The sequence below is a fragment of the Pleurodeles waltl genome, chromosome 7 (genome assembly GCF_031143425.1).
Source record: "Pleurodeles waltl isolate 20211129_DDA chromosome 7, aPleWal1.hap1.20221129, whole genome shotgun sequence".
Classification (NCBI taxonomy): domain Eukaryota; kingdom Metazoa; phylum Chordata; class Amphibia; order Caudata; family Salamandridae; genus Pleurodeles; species Pleurodeles waltl.
In genome coordinates, this window is record NC_090446.1 from 536,848,211 (window position 1) to 536,864,827 (window position 16,617).

Sequence of the window (16,617 nt, forward strand, 5' to 3'; positions counted from 1 at the left end):
TCCTTATCTCAGTGATGATTGTTACACAACTAATCATGGCGGCATTATAAAAATAAAAAATCATTTACTTTTTCCAAATCCTCTAACAGCAAATTGTAAGATTCGAACTACAGAGAAGGGACGAGCACAACACCTACCTGTTTTTTAGGGCGAGGTTATGATCGTGGCAGGAGACAAGGGAGGGCAACTTCCAATACCAGCATCCGGGCGAGCTTCGAACCTGACACAAGTTTTAAAAATGGGGCCACCCACAATACATAACTTGAGTGGGATGGCCATTGACAGCAGTCTGAATATGCAGGTCGACACTAATCCAATTTTTACTCTATTAAATTACAATCTATCATCTGAGGAAACAGGTCTCTTAAGTAGGGTGTTATCCATTGTCCCCACAACATGCAGTAATATTTTCAGGCTTCATGAGGATCTTTTGACATTTTTTAGACAGGTTGATCCCTTGTATTTTTTGCCAACAACCCAAACAATGTTGTCACTCCCTGCTCCCCATTCCAGCAATCCCCTCTTGCTACTCAAACAGGATTATGGATCAACTCACTCCCACACCTTCTTCGCCCCATCCTTTGACCTCCTTGTGTCCAAAATACTGTTGCACTTATGCTTATTCAATGCCAACTAAGGAGGAAAAGGAAAACAACACTCAAAACATACAAAGTAGGCATTGATTTCATACAAGGTCATACTCTTGACCCTACCTTTATAAACTCTACCAACATTAGCTCTGCTCTTCCTATACCTGTTGTATGATCGGGCCATCTTATTATCCCTTCCAAGTTATTATATGCCTCTCGGATCCTTCAGTACCGCAATCGTGCAAATGGTCCTTGCTCAACCCTTCTTCTTTTACAGCGGCTCTGAACCTGAAACCTGCATCACGAGTCACTCTCCCCAAGTAGCTAATCCTCAGGTAGAAGCCTGGATAATTGAGACCTTAGATAATATAGCAACCTTGAAAACCTGCAATATCTTGCACGCCAAACCATCAGCAGAGTGGTTTACCGATGACCTTTGGCAGTTAAAAAGAAGTCATGCAAACATTTGGAACGTTTATGGCGCAGGGAATATAACCCCTTAGATAAAATTCCTTATCTCAGTGCCTAGAAGAATTATCACAAACAAATCAGAAGCACACAGTCTCAAATTTATGCTCTGAAGATTGAGTTAGCTAACAACTCCTCTAGGGAAATTTTTCGCATTGTTAAATCCCTCTCTCTCTTGGAATGTGTTTCCATTTCCATTACCTCTGAGGTTTACTAACTGCAATAAGATTCCATACTTTTTCTCAGATAAAATTGCTAAAATCTACACTTCGTTCTCGGATAAAGACAAAAACTTCTCATCTCCGCCCTTACCTCCCTCCCCCTCATTTAGCTTCTGGAACATACCTACCTTATCAGTAGTCGAGGTGAGCATGCTTGCTGCCAAAGTAAAATCTGGTTCTCCTCTCGACCCTGCCTCACCTGCCATGCTAGAACGAGGAAAGGAAGCTATACTTCCTATTCTTTGTGATTTGCTCAACCTGTCTTTCAGCATGGGTGAGGTTCCTGATAATTGGTAGCACTTGACTGCTGACCCTCTCCCGAAAAAACCTTCTTTAGGTCCGTCCAAACCAGGGAATTTTAGACCTATATCTCTGTTACCTTTTTTTATCTAAAATGGCACAAAAACATGTTAACCAGCAGTTGATGGGATATATTGATGAGAAAGAGATTCTGCATTAAACTCAATCAGGATTTAGATCACATTAGAGTATAGAATCCTCACTTATGATCGCTTCAGAGTCTCTGAGACGTATTGCTGATGATGGCAAGACGGAGGTCCATATCATATTGGACATAAGTGAGGCCTTCAACACCGGGTCCCTTGGCCTGCAACACAGCATTGGGGGATGTACTATTGAGGGGCTGGCAGATTTACTTCAGAACCGGACCTTTAAGTGCAACATCAGCCATGTACCTTTCAGATTCTTCCTCTACGGTCAGGAAGTGTCACAGGGTTCGGCCTTGAGTCCAACCCTTTTCAATCTCTATATGCGCCCTCATGCTGAGGTGATCAAGTGTCATTGGGTCAAGATTGTGTCATACGTTGATGACACTCAGTTAAGCATCACTTTGCCACAGGTTGAAGGCTCTGAAGATCATGACTGGTGGATTTAGCTGAATGGATGGATCTTAGCTGCCTTAGACTCAGTGCTGAAAAAACGGAAGTGATGGTAGGGTTCTCGGCCTGGTGGCCACATGATATAGGCCCAACACTGGTCCCTAAACCAAGAGTCCAAAACCTAGATATTGTATTTGACTGCACCTTGTCCTTTGATAGCCACCTCTCTGCTCTGGTTGGAACCTGCTTTGGCATCCTAAAAATGCTTAGAAAGTTACTGAGTCTCCTACCTGAATCAATGAAAACAACAATTGTCCAGGCTCTTTTGTTGTCCAGATTGGACTATTACAATGCGCTATATCTTGGGGTTTCGCAGAGCAGATCGAAATTTCTTCAGAGAGTTCAAAAGCCAGCCTCGTGGTTGCTTTTGAACGTCCCCAGGTACTCTCGTACTGGTTCAGCACTCTCTAAACTCCACTGGCTACCTATGAAGGAAAGAGTCTCATTCAAAGCACTTTGCTTTTGTCAGAAAATCTTGATTCAGAAATGTACGCGATATCTTTTCCCCCCTGATTAAACAACACCTTCCCAATAGGTGCCTTAGATCCTTCTGGACAGCACTGGTTATGTCCCCAAGGTAATAACAGCACGCTTGGGTGGCAGCTCCTTTAGATAGCTGACTGCTAAACTATGGAATTCCCTCCAGCTGCATTTGAGACCGGAACACTCAGAAGTCATCTTTCGAAAAAAAACAAAAAAAACAGTTTTTTCAAACAAGTGAGTGCATAGAGTGCTGCGGGGCTGACCTGCAGGATTATTGGAAGTCTAGCATGGGAACACTCTGTTTGAAGTAACCATGCGCTTTACAACTTCTTAACATAATATAACACACATAACATAACATCATTTGTGTTTGGACTTTCGAAATTCTAAAGACTGGCCAAGTATTTTCATGGGCAACCAAACAGACTAGTACAATTTCCAAATCACCCACTGAATTCCCACAGCCGGAATTTCCCAAACCCTATTGGAAACTCATATTTTACCACTGATAGATAAAACCTCGAATTGAAAACACAATAGTTTTGGATCAAACTTACATGAGCACACATAGACTCCAATGAATAGAAGAAGAATAACAGGCTTCATTGTCATGTTGTGGGTATTTATTCAGGTTCTTCAAACTGAAACCCTGAAAACACAATACCAAACATTTTAATGCTCTGGAAATGCAACACCTGATAGTAAGGAAGCTAGCAGGGTTAGATTCATAAGAATTGTTCAGTATTTTTAGAACATTACGCCCGAGGCCTACTGCCCATTCTTTCTGAATCTGTTATCTGCATTCCTTAAGTTTAACCTTTTGCCGCAAAGAGAAGACCCGGTCATTCACCTCTTCTGGTACTCCATAAGAATGCTTATTGTAGTACTCTTGAGAACAGCATTCCATGTTTTTGTTGTGCAGTCGTTTTTGAGGTACCCAAGTGCCAGTTTACATCAGAAGAATGATATTCCCTTATTCTTGTGCTTGTGAAGTTGAGGAAAATTCTTCAAATTGGGGAATCACCAGATTGGGATAAATTATGCTTTGAAAGCCCCCCATGTCATGATCACATGCTCAAGCATGCTACAGTCTTCATTTTGTAAAGAAGCTTAGAACAGAATATGCACCATTCCAAGTCATCAATTTTGAGTACATATCCAAAAAGGCTAGAAAAAGGAGTGCAATCAAAATAAACTGTGCTACTGGTGAGAGTGTGTCATACAGGATGGATGTACTTTGACATTCCATTGAGAGGTACTTCACTATACTTGGCACTTAGAGAAGCATGTTCTTCCTTCTTTCAAAAGTAGCCTCACAGCAATGTTGATGAGCAAGGTGAATGTACAAGAATAGCATACAATAAAAGCATAAGCCATTCCAGTTTATCTCTGCTTAGAACTTTTTTTTTTGGTAATGAAAAAAAAGTAACAAGCCTTGTGGTGAAGCTTCTTACAGATATTTCCTATCTGAAAAGAGTTACGTGGAGCCACAAATTTAGATGTTATTGTGGGAGGTTGGCCCTCTATATAGTGAGCAAAGCTAGGCGCACTGCGCAGTGGGTCCAGGGAACCACACATTGGTTTACAGGGGTAAACACTAGATCACCTACGGCCAGATGCATCAAGAATGCCTTTTGTGAATTGGAAATATCGATTTTTAAGAAATCGCTATTTCTGATTTGCAAAATGCAATGTATCACATTTGCGATTTGGTAATAGCGATTTCTTAAAAATGAAATGCTATTACTGAATCGCAAATTGCGATACCGGCCCCCATTCGCATCTATGGGCCTGTCGGCCCATATTTGCAAATATTTTGCATGTCCCAAATTGCGAATTCCTAACTGGAATTCGCAATTTTTGAAAATGCAAAGTCCAGGGTGCTGGGGGCCTTAGGCCCCCTCTGCTGCACCCCAAAATATTTTTTACAACATGTAAGGTGCACACATGCCAAAATGGCATGTGTGCTTTAAATGTAAATTTTTAAAATGCATTTAAATGCATTTTTAAAATTTCACATGGTTACCACCAAGTTAAACTTGGTCGCAAATAGCGATTCCTTAATGCTCAATTCGCATTAAGGAATGGCTTCTTACATGTGCTTTAGAAATCGCAAATAAGGTATCCTTGTTTGCGATTTCTTATTTAGAGAGTTGCAATTTGCGACTCTCTAAATAGGGGACGCAATTTTAAGGAATCCCTATTTTAGCGATTCCTTAAAATTGCTTTCAGAATGCCTTTGATACATTCTGAAATGGCTTTTTGCATTAACAAATGGGCATTCGCACCGTTTGCGAATGCAAAAAGCTTTGATACTGGCCCTTAATGCTCTAATTTTTAAAGTACGTTGATCGAACAGTGAGGCCAATCTTGGAGAAGTGCAAAGCATTTGTTGTACTCATTGTACCAATCTTACAACTCACACACTCAATGAAATAACTCAAAAACAATTTCTAAAAATACTTAAGATTTTTATGTAATTTTTATGACCACGATTATCAAAATTGGTTAAGTACGTTTTGAGAAATGAATTTTAGAAGTATGATAAAAATAGTTTTTTTGTGTGTAATTACGCACCATAGGAACCAATGGAAGATCACCTTTACAAATACATATAAAATTGTACAGTTGGTTTGCCAAGCTCTTCTTTTGGAGGTTGGTCGATGTCATCGGTTAGCACATTGTGCCAGCTGGAGAAGTAAGGGCAGCTCCTGATTCCGATGAGAGCAGCAATGAAAGGTTTCTAGAGCTGGTGCAGGGCCACTGTGAGCGACCACTTGGAAAAGCACTGCACAGGGAAGTTTAAAGATTTTTTTTGGGGTCCCCTTGGAGAGTTGAGGTTGCAAGGGGTGGGGGACCCTTAGGGCACAGTAGATTCTTCATTTCAGGGCACAGGGTTGCCTGGTCCAGAGCAAATCGGTGAGCCAGGAGCTGTGAGCAAGGATGTCCTCTGGAGCAGGAGGTAAGTTGATTCAAGGGTGGTTTGCAGGACAGCGGGGGCACTCTGATGTAAGGTCCATGGTGTTTCTGACATCTTCTAGCCCCCGTTGGGCTGTTTTTCTTGGTATCTGACATCAGATGACCAATACCCAGAGTTCTGGTACGGACTGACCACTGAAGGGCAGAGTGCCACCAAGGTTGGCACACTTGCAGGGTTTGTTTTCGCGGTTGTTAGTATTTTGTTGGGTCTAGCTGCAATATTTGGTCTGGGAGTTAGTGGCTGGTCAGTGAAGTGACCCTCACTGGCTTGCTGATTACTTGCTCTTGTAGAGTGGTACCTCCACTCTCAAGGGTGTTCTATGGCATTTTCCAGAGCCTGGAGGTCCTCTGGGGGTCTTTAGAGTTTTCCAGCTGTCCAGCATCTCCTCAGCAGCAATTGTTGGGCCCTGAGTGCAGCAGGCAAGGTTTGGTGCCATTTCTTTGTTGCAGCAGTTCCACAGTTCTCATGCCTTGGATCTTCTTGGTGTTGTTCTTCTTCTGTCCATTGAATCCAGTCTAGGGATGACCACTAAATACTATATTTAGTGGGTTTTTTCGGAGGAACGTGGTAGTGATCAATGCGTCATCTGCCTTAGGGTGGCTACACCCCCTAAGTGACCACTTCCTGAAGGCAGGTGCTACTTCCCTACAGCTGACTGGCTATATTCCTTCCATCCAGAATGTAACAAAATGAAACGGAGAGTTCACCTCGCATGCAACACCTTAGTGGTGGTGCATGCCAGGTAGGGCCACTCCTCTTGTCCTTTGTTTGAATTTCCTGCTGTTGCTTCCAACAAAAGTGGGGGTTTACAATGGGGGCAGCCATCTGCTGCTAGCAGCAGGGCTGTCGATCAAGTTTCAAAGGCAGTAAACACTTTGAAGCTCGCTTTCAGGGCAGTGCACATTCCTGAGGGAGGGGGTGTTAGCACCTCCACCCAGAAAGGGCCTTGTTCTGCAACACAGCGAGAAGTATCTCTCTCTCCAAGGTTGTAGATTGGTGTCTGGTGGTGGCAGGCTGGATAGGACCAGTCAGCACCCATGCCAGGCTAGTTAGCTTTTGCAGGTGGCACCTCTAATGTGATCCCTGGGTACATTTGGTAATAAATCCAATACTGGTACCAATTTGGATTTATCATCCTGAGTTGTTTGATACCAAACAACCTAGGGTTCAGAGTGGCCATTATGTAGCTGTGAAACTCGTATTGATCAGTGTCACGTGTATTAAAATGGCTGCTCTGTTCATTCACTATGTCCCACGTTTGGCAAGGATGCTGTGGGGGCACATTGCTCATGCAGCTATGCTCCCACATACATTATAGTGCATCATGCCTTAGGGCTGGAAGACCTGCAAGATGGGTGTCTTACCCATAGTACATGCAGTGTATAGTGGACAGGGCTCACAGACAGTGTGCCATGTTGAGGTTTGTGATTTAGGTTTTCTCCAGAGTACTCAGCCTACAATGATAGGACTGTGTAGTGATGGATGCATGGCCCTGGAGGGTTAAGCAATCAGTGCTGTTGCTCTAAGCAGCCTTCCCTTAGTACCCCATGCCCTAAGTACCTAAATACCTGTTGCTAGGGACCTATGGTGGCAGCTAAAGGTGTCTCCATTTGTGCCAATGGATCACAACAATTCTAGGAAAGTGCTCTGAACCCAGGGAACCATATTAGCAGAGGCCCTGGGAGTTAACAATTTTTAGGCTTTTCTCACAGGCACTGTTCCTCACAGAAATGCTTCATGCTTTCACCATTACAAGATAAATAACCTGGAATGTACAGTACATTTTCCACGAAACCTGCACAAATTCCACAAGGCTATAATTTGTGTTTGGAGAAAGTGTGATGTCACTACACAAACTGCAACCCGGATGCAGGTGAACAATCCAGCTTCCATCTGAAAATGATTTACCAGCCTCTGGGAAGCGAGGGCCTTAATGCCTTAGCTTTATATATAGTAAAGCTCATGGTCTTTCAACTATTTTAACTGATGATCTAGCATATCATTTTACACAAGAGTATGAGGTACCTTCTGTTTAAAATTGCGTAGCAACTGTAAGTTTAAGGGAATATGCAACTCAGCAAGTACCGCGCAGCACATGTTAGACTAATGCATATTGGTAAGTTTCTTAAATTCCTGCAAGGATTGGAAATGGTCTCAGCACGGCTCCAGTTGAGGAAATTATGTGAATACACATGGCCAGACCCTTCATGTAGGCAGGCCTCAGTGTGCAGGCACCGATACCCCCCAGTGTCTGTTCAAGGTCAAACACATTCATCTTGCTTGTAGCTGAGGGGCTACTGTCTGCTCTGTGCTTGGGTTTACAGTCCAGTATGAGACAGAGTTCCGTCAGGGTCATGCCAGGGACGCGCCAATAGAGGGATGGAATGGTAGGGCTGATGCCCCATTATTCTGGCCCTCTGTTGTGCCCCACCACCGGCAACAGCCACAGCCAGCAAAAACAGACACGGCCCACTCAGACAGGGAAGGGCAGTGTTGTTCCTGAAACATTTCACATAATACTTACTCGTTCCTAAACGTATTTACTTTTTCAAGGATGGGGCGTTTCTGGAATTTTTGCATGTCATATAGCCTTCGTGTATTGAGCATGACGTGAAAAGATTTGACCACATATATAGAGTGTTTTGTTCAGATTGTGGATGGGCAACGATTGAACGATGTGAGGTTCAGGCCGAGTGCAATGCAAATTTCTCATAGTACCTGTGAGAGGGTTATAAAGGGTTTCTGAATACATGCTCACCGAATCGTTGGCCTGCATTTCTATGGTTTTGTATGGGTAAAACAACAACCTAACTATAAAGTCTCTGTAACATTCATTTTTTCAATGAATATATATATACATATATATGTATATATATATATATATATATATATATATATATATATATATATATATATGGATGGATGAAGTAGATGAGTTAATTCAGAAAATTGAAACTGAGAAAATGTAAGGTGTCGGTGTAACGTAGAGGGGAGCATATGGCTGGTAGAGCTTAACAGAATAAAGGCTCATACATATGACTTTAGAAAATAACAAGGAAAGTAGAGGGGAGGATTTCCCAGGGTAGGAGAGCACAGGAAGCAGCTAAGTGGAGGGGGTGGGGTTCACTGGGTGGCGAGCATAAGGGAAAAAAGAGAAAAAAGTGTGCCCTCAATTTACCACTATGTTTAGTGCCCAGTAGTCCATTGCATGTATGGGATGATGGATGTACACAAAAAATATATTGATTAATATGGTGAGGAAGGGCAGGTCACTGGATCATTCAACAACCTTTATAGCATGGAATTTAAATGGACCAAGAACACAGAAAGAACCCCGAAAAAACAATACAAATTGGCTTAGTATCTTAGAGAATAATGACCAACAACAATCATCCTGCAGGAAATACATCTTGTGAGGAAAGAGTCTGTGGCACTCTTTAGTGAAGAGCAATAGGTAATGCAGACAATAGCTACAGATCAGTAATGCTGCCTCAGAGGGGTAGCAATTTTGAGGAGGTAGTATTCAGACATGGAGATTGAAGACAGAAAGGTAGACGACAAGGGTAGATGGGTAGAGGTGACACTGAAAGTGCAGGTTGCAAGGCTAGTTTTTGCTGTTTTTTATAGCCCAGATGCAGATGACTCAACCCTTTTAAAAGAGCTCTTCCTGAATTTGCTGGATTATAGTTCTACAATATTAATCAGGGGAATTTTAACATTCTTATTGATAATAGATTGGATCGGTCAATGGCTCGCTCACAGTTACATTTTCCAAAATCACACTTGTTTTTGTCCTTCCTGATGAAAGAGCTGGGGATGAGCGTCCTTTGGAGAATGAGGACAGGTGATGCAAGAGAATTTACTTTTCAGTCTAGAAAGTGTGGACATTTAGATTGTTTTTATAAATAGGAGAGAAGTATGAAAAGTAAAGTGTGTAGAGCATCGATCCATGTATATATCAGACCATACAATAGTGTATTTGGAATTAAAAGTTACAGGACGGAGGAAAGAAATGGGCTGGACTATGAACAGGAGGATGCTCCATATGGAAGATGTGATTCACAGGCTGAAAAGTAGTGCTATGACTTTCTTGGATATAAATATAGGCACAGTAAGTATCCACATAGTATGGGATGCTTACAAGGCATTCCTAACCAGGTTACAAGTGTGATTTACTATCAAAACAAGAAGAGGAGGGCAGAGATTAACAGTATGGCGAGAGAAATTGGAGATTTGCAGAGGTCCTAAAGGAAGGAAATTTGGAGGTCAGGAGAAGATAACAGTTACAATCTGCACAGAGGGTCTCCCAGGAGGCCCTGAAGTATATATGGAAAGGCAACACATACAGAAGTGGGAAACAAGCAAAGCTAGCCATTTTGAATGTGGAGAAAAGGGTGGGAAATAGCATAGAAAACAACAGTCAATTTAACTAGGAATTATGTGAGAGAAATAAAGGACAATACATTGGATATCTCATGGAGTACAACTAAGGATATTGGTAAAGTTTTTTTTTACCTTTATTTTAGAAATCTGTATCAAGAAAGAAGACAGTATACCATTGACACATTGGATAAAGGGGTGACAAGTGAGTGCATTGAACCATGAACTGCAGCTGAATCTAATGTGAGAAATAACTTCAGAGGACATTGACACAGTATTAAAATCCAATTAGAAGGTGAAGGCCATGGAACCAAAAGGGGTTCCTTCATAATTATGAAAGATGAAATTGTTCCAATCTGGAAAGGATTATTCAATGAGATCATGGGAGAGAATGCCCAATTGCCAGCAACATTGTATGAAGGGACCATTAACTTGATTTTAAAACCCAATAAGCTTCCTGACAAGTGTGAATCATATAGACCAATCTCGCTTCTAAACTGAGATTATAAGGTTTTTGCTGCAATTATAGCAAAGAGATTGGCTAAGCAAGTGAGCGGGCTGATTCATGAGGATCATAAGGGAGTTATGCTGTGAAGAAATGTATATGAGTTAACCTACACATAAGTGGGGACTATAGATATGGCTATGACCTTTTCAGTCCCCTTGGCGGTGGTACCACTGGATGCCACCAAGGCATATGACTATTTGAAATTAAGTTACTTGGCACAAGTTTTAGCACACATGGGGTTTGGAATGACTTTCGGTAAGATGATTCGATTGATTTCCAGCTCCTCTAATGCAAGTATTTTAATAAATGGCCAGTTAACGGAGCAAGGGGATAAGAGGAGAAGAACTAGGCAAGGCTGGCCATTATCGCCACTCCTGTTTGACTTATATATTGAGTCACTGGCCAGAGTTTCTAGCTGAATGAAAGGACAGTGCCTTTCTCTTGGAATGATTTTGCAAAAAAAGTCGCTCTATAAGAGGATGATCTCATTATTTATACACCAAATGTTACTGATGTCATCCTAGGAAATCAGGAGACAGTTAAACATTTGGAGCATTCTTAGCATACCAAGTTAATGTGTACAAAACAGAAGAAATGCATTGGAATTGCACTTGGGACGAGAGTGAAAGGGATATATGGGAATCCAAGTAAGGGATTTGAGTGAGATGACAAATGAAAATTTGAAGAAAGTCTTCAAAGAAGGTAATGACAATGAAAAAATGGTGCCATCTTCTACTGTCCATATACGGGTGTGTTGTTGGCATGCAGAGCACGTAGGGGTAGATGCTACAGTGGCATCATGCATCAAGGAGTTCTGCACTATATGAAGACAACATGCTGTTTTTCTATATGAGAGATGCCCCTGGAGTAACCAGTCTTCTAGAGGAGCTTGGTGCTATGTCGAGTTTGTGTGTGAACTGGAAGAAGATCAGTCTGTACTCCCTGATCTCCCTCCAAGAGTCCCCAGGGGACCCTCCAGCAGTAGAGGGCCTGCAGTGGGAAACTACCACCTTTCGGTATCTAGGAGTGCAGATATACTACACTGAGTCTACATTGTTGGAAGATAAAATCTGCAGGGCTTTGTCGGCACTCCAAGGATCAACACGCTTCTGGAGGACTCTTCAGGGGTGATTTACTAACATTTTGTGCTGGCTTTGTGTCACGAAAGTGACGCAGACCAGTACAAAATGTTTTTTTATTATTTACTTTCCAACGCAAAACTTGTTTTGAGCTGGAAAATGACGCTACTTTGCATTACATTGCATCAAGGGGGAATTACATGGGTTTTCCTATGCAACCACTCACCCTTTTTGATGCAAAACGCTATCTACCAAAAACATGAGACAGAGTTTGGTGTAAACAAAAATGCCTTTCAAAACCAGGCATTAAAAGGAGAAATGTTGTAATTTCTCCTTTCTTTTCCTACTTTGCATGCGTGCTGTACTGTGCAGTACACATACAAAGTAGGAAAAGTTTTAAATGTTGCCTAGGCATAGCACAGTACAGTACAAAACCTATGGCTGACTGAGGCATGCACTCTAGCACTATGGCGTTAAGGTGTGTGCGTGGCTCACGGCAGGTCAAATCAGTGCCGGTGATAGGGAGAGGGAAGGAGAGAACCATATGTCTGTAGATATGGAACTCTCCTTCTCCCTCCTTGTCAAGCAATGAAGTGCACCATTTTTGGTTGCTGTGCTGCATTGCTGGGCAGTTTTGTAAATCCACCCCTTCCTGTCTCTGCGTCGGTGTGTATAGCTATTGCCAAAATGATCACATTGTATTGGCTGTGATATTACTTTGACGGACTCCCTGTTCCCTGTCATGATTCCCTGCTCCCGATTCAGAGAGGTGCACTCCCTGTTGGTGGACCTCATATGGAATTAGGGCCACCCCTTTGTAAAACTGCAACGGCCAACCCAGGAAGGAGAGTGGATGCCCCAATCTTTAGGCATAAGACCTGGTGTCTCAGCTCCAGTGGGTGATCAGGGGGTAGATGATGCGATGCGGGGTGGCCTGGTTGTTGCAGTTCGCACTGGAACATAAGAAGGTCTGAAAGGGGCTCTTACTTTGCAACCGGTGGCAAGGCATTTTTGGTTGCAATACTTACAGAAATTAGGAGTAGTTACTCCCTATGCCCGACGATATTGTTGGCGCTTATTTTTCCCTGGGATGCAGGCCAATGAGAGTGGTAGTGGTTGGCTCGGGGTCTGATAACCCTAGGTGATCTATGTGACACTGGGGCTCTGCGACCTTTTGAGGATCTTCAAATGGCATGTGACTTGCCGGTGGGTTATTTTCTCTTCCCCAGGTTGGACACTGCGATGCTGCAGCAGTGATGGTGGAGGAGAGAGGGGGGGGCTCAGTTGCTGCAGGGTTGTCAATGTATGTGCATATCTACTGGCCGGTACAAGGGCATAATAGGTGTGTATAGGGCATTCCGTGCAGACCCGTGCACTCCTCTTGCCTCTTTTAAATACACCTGGGCCGCCAACACAGGTATGGCCATCTCAGAAGCGGACTGGGTAAAAAAGCTTACTGAAATGCCCCCGCTCTCTCTCAAAGCCCGGTTCAAATGAATCAAATTTTATTGTTTACATAGGGCGTACCTCGCTCATGAACAAATTAACAGGTTCTTCGAAGGAGCTGAGTCAAAGTGCCTTAGATGTAATCTGGCTGATGCTGACGTACCATACGTACCATATGGTGTAAAGTTGCGCTTCTGTGGAGGGGTTTTGGAGGGAAGTGGTAGCTATAATCACAACAGTTACAAAGAACATGCTACCGACGGAACCTGTGATCTGCCTCCTAGGACTGTTCCCCAGACAGACAAGCATAAAGTCATCATAAGATTTATTGATTTGATGCAGGGTCTGGCAAAATGGCATGATTGATTGGAAAAGCAAATGGGGACCATTGCATTCCAAATGAAGAGCTCCCTAACTGGGCTAAATATGAGGGGGGTACTTTGTTGAGGGATGTCAGAAACAGCTTTCAATGTGAATGGCTAAAATAAGGGAGAGATGCCATACCTCTCCGACATTTCCATGTTCCTCCCCTTCACTGGTGGACAAGATGATGTGGTTGCTACCTACAGACGGGGCACATGGATGGGGCACTAATATGTTGACCGGGTGACTGGTTGTGATGCAGTAAGTTATGTAAGGGATGCTATACCACAGATATGTTTACAAATTAATTAGGTCCCATCTACATGACTGTGATGATAAATTTACTAATTGTGATGCACATGATAAACTTTGGTAGAAGAAAAATATATTTATGGGTGTGTCAATCTAGTTAAAATGATGATTCTTCCAAAATTATTTTTTTTAATTTGATAACATTCTTTTAACCTTTGACAAGAACATTAAAAAAAATACAGGAAATCATAAATAGCTTTGTCTGGCACAATAAAATGGTAAGGATTTCTTGGAAGGAGTTAAGGAAAAAGGTGAGCACAGGGGGTTTAGTGTTGCTAGATCTGCAGAATTACTGTTGGCTGTTTCAGCTTAAAAACATTAGGATGCTGATTGGGAGGCCGGATTCAAGTGTAATAGGGTATATGCTCAAATGTGTGACCATTAGTTTAGAGAAAACTGTTTTTTGTATTAGTTTGGCTCAACAAGGTTCTTCAATAAAGTGAGATTAACGATCCCACAGTCTGTGGATGGGCTGTGGTATGATGTTAGTCTACTTTTGGGAAAACCATACTGTTGGCCCCAGTCTTGTGTGTTAGAATTAAGGAGGACAAAAACATACATTGGTGAGATATAGTGATGGAGGTAGACCCCTGTTGTGGGAGGCGCTGGGTGAAAAATCCAAAGAAACTCTTTCTAGATTGAAGTATCTGCAATTGACATCATGGATAAAGAGCCAAAAGTGGACAGAGTGTGGTATAGGGCAAATGAAACAGGATCTCCAACACATTGAACCAAGGAATGAAGAAATACCCAGATGATATTGGCAGTTAATGGCAGCACTGGAAGGGAAAATGAAACAGTCTTATGAAAGTTGAAAGAAGGACTTGCCACCCTTGGAGATGGGAGAATTATGGCACGAATCCTTGAGTTTGTGTTATAGTATTATGAAGCCTGTTGCACTAAGGCGGAATCAACATTTCACCCTGTACCGATGTTAATGGAGTCAGGCCAATATGTCTAAGTTTAAAAGAGATGTGGTGCCAATATGTAGAAGGTGTGTTTGAATTGCGGCTGATGATATTTACATGTTTTTTATTGCCCTGGATACATTCTGGAGCAGTGTGGGTAAAGTATTGTCACTGATCTTTAAGTGTGAGATCAAGGTAAGCTTTATACTAGCTTTCTTTAGTGCTGAGGTCAATGATCTGTGAGCAGTGGTGATAGGTTTGGATAAGAGAATGTTGATCTTTTGCCTAACATGAATGGCACAATGGGAAATCTGCAAAATATGGTCACAGATTGAGCCTCCATTGATCAATGAATGTGTAGGTTCTGTAAGATACATAAACAGATTGGATAAAGCAAGTTGCAGATTGAAACAAGAAAGGTGATGAGTGCCTTTCAAGCAGTGTTGGAAAGAAAAAGAAAGTGGGCTCAATGATTACAAACGAGATCATTTCCATTATGAGAGTGGAAATCCTTGTGAAGATAAATGGCCTGAGGGGTTTGGGTGTATCAAGCTAAAAGACAATGGCGGTAATTAAAATCCAGCATTCATCTGCAGTGAAATGCAGACCAAAAAAATGGGAAAAAAAGATTGAATATTGCCTTGATGGGGTTCAGTCCTTTGATGAAGATGTAGTGAAGGCAGGGATATGAGGTTGCTTGGAATTGTATGGCCTGCATGGCTGTTCTGAGGTGACATGGCACGCAAACTAATGAAGGACTGGAATATGGCCCTGAGTAATTACCAGTGGATGGGATTAATTCAAGCATTACACCCATCACTCTGTCCTAAGTAGTACAGGTATGACTAGGTATGGGTTCTGTGCATGCTGTGTCACTGGAACCAAGCTATACCTGGCTGGTGAGCCCTTATCAGGGTGGAACCAGTCCTAGGTTGCTTGCATTTCAATTCAGGGAGGACCTGGCTTTGCAGTTTGGGCTGGACTGTTCCCATGATTTGAATATGGCTGAGTCCAGGTTAAGGTGTCATGATGGGTGAAAAATGATGGTTTGGGATGTGTCCGGAGTGATTGCTGGTGGCTTACATTAATTCAAGCATTCCATCTATCACCTTGTTGTTGTTGAAGTTGACTCCCTAAGTGTGGGGGTTATGCTCAGACATAGGTTCTGTGCTCACTGTGCCACTGGAATCAAGCTATTCTTAGCTGATGAGCCCTTATCAGTGTAAAACCGATCCTAGGTTGCTTATATTCCTGTCCAGGGATACTCGGCTTTGCAGTTTTGGGCCGTGAGGAGCATGGTCAAGGCTGATTTGCACATGGCTGGGTCCAAACTGAGGTGGCATGGTGGGCAAAATACAAAAGCTTGGGATACAGCCCGAGTGATTGTCAGTGGCTAAGATTATTTCAAACATTCTATCAATCACTTTGTTGTTCTTGCAATTAACGACCTAAGTGCAATGGGTATTCACAGTTTTGGATCCCATGTTCAGTGTGCCACTGGAATCAAGCTCTGCTTGGCTGATGAGTCCTTATCAGGGTGAAACCAATCCTAGGTCACTTAGATTGTGGGTTAGGGAGGACCTGGATTGGCTAATGGATAGGTCCAAGCTGAAGTGGCAGAGTGGGTGAAAAACAGTGGTTTGGGATGTGGTCCTGAGCAATTGCCACTAGCTGAGACCAATTCAAGCATTCTGTTTGTCACCTTGTTATTGCTGCATTGACACCCTAATTGCAATGGGAAGGCCCAGAGGTGGTTCCCATAGTTACTGTGACACTGAAATTAGGCTATACCTCGCGGATGAGCCCTTATCAGGGCACACTTGGTTGCCTGTATTCTGGTTTAGAGAGGATCTGGCTTGACAGTTCAGGCTGACCAGTTCCCACGAGGAGCACTGTCTAGATCCAAGCTGGGGTGGCATGGTATGGGCGGTGCTTTGGTCTGAGACCAGTGACTGGCCAATATTTGTATGGCCAGGTGGT

The 16,617-nt window shown here is 42.7% G+C and overlaps 1 long non-coding RNA gene across 1 annotated transcript in view; it reads right to left on the bottom strand.

Annotated features, from left to right (window-relative positions):
• The window catches only part of LOC138304308 (uncharacterized), a 46,146-nt gene that overhangs the window by 14,084 nt on the left and 15,445 nt on the right, over nucleotides 1–16,617 (bottom strand). Inside the window, exon 2 of the long non-coding RNA XR_011205545.1 lies at nucleotides 3,219–3,310. This is a non-coding gene — a long non-coding RNA (uncharacterized lncRNA). The remainder of the gene's footprint in view (nucleotides 1–3,218; nucleotides 3,311–16,617) is intronic.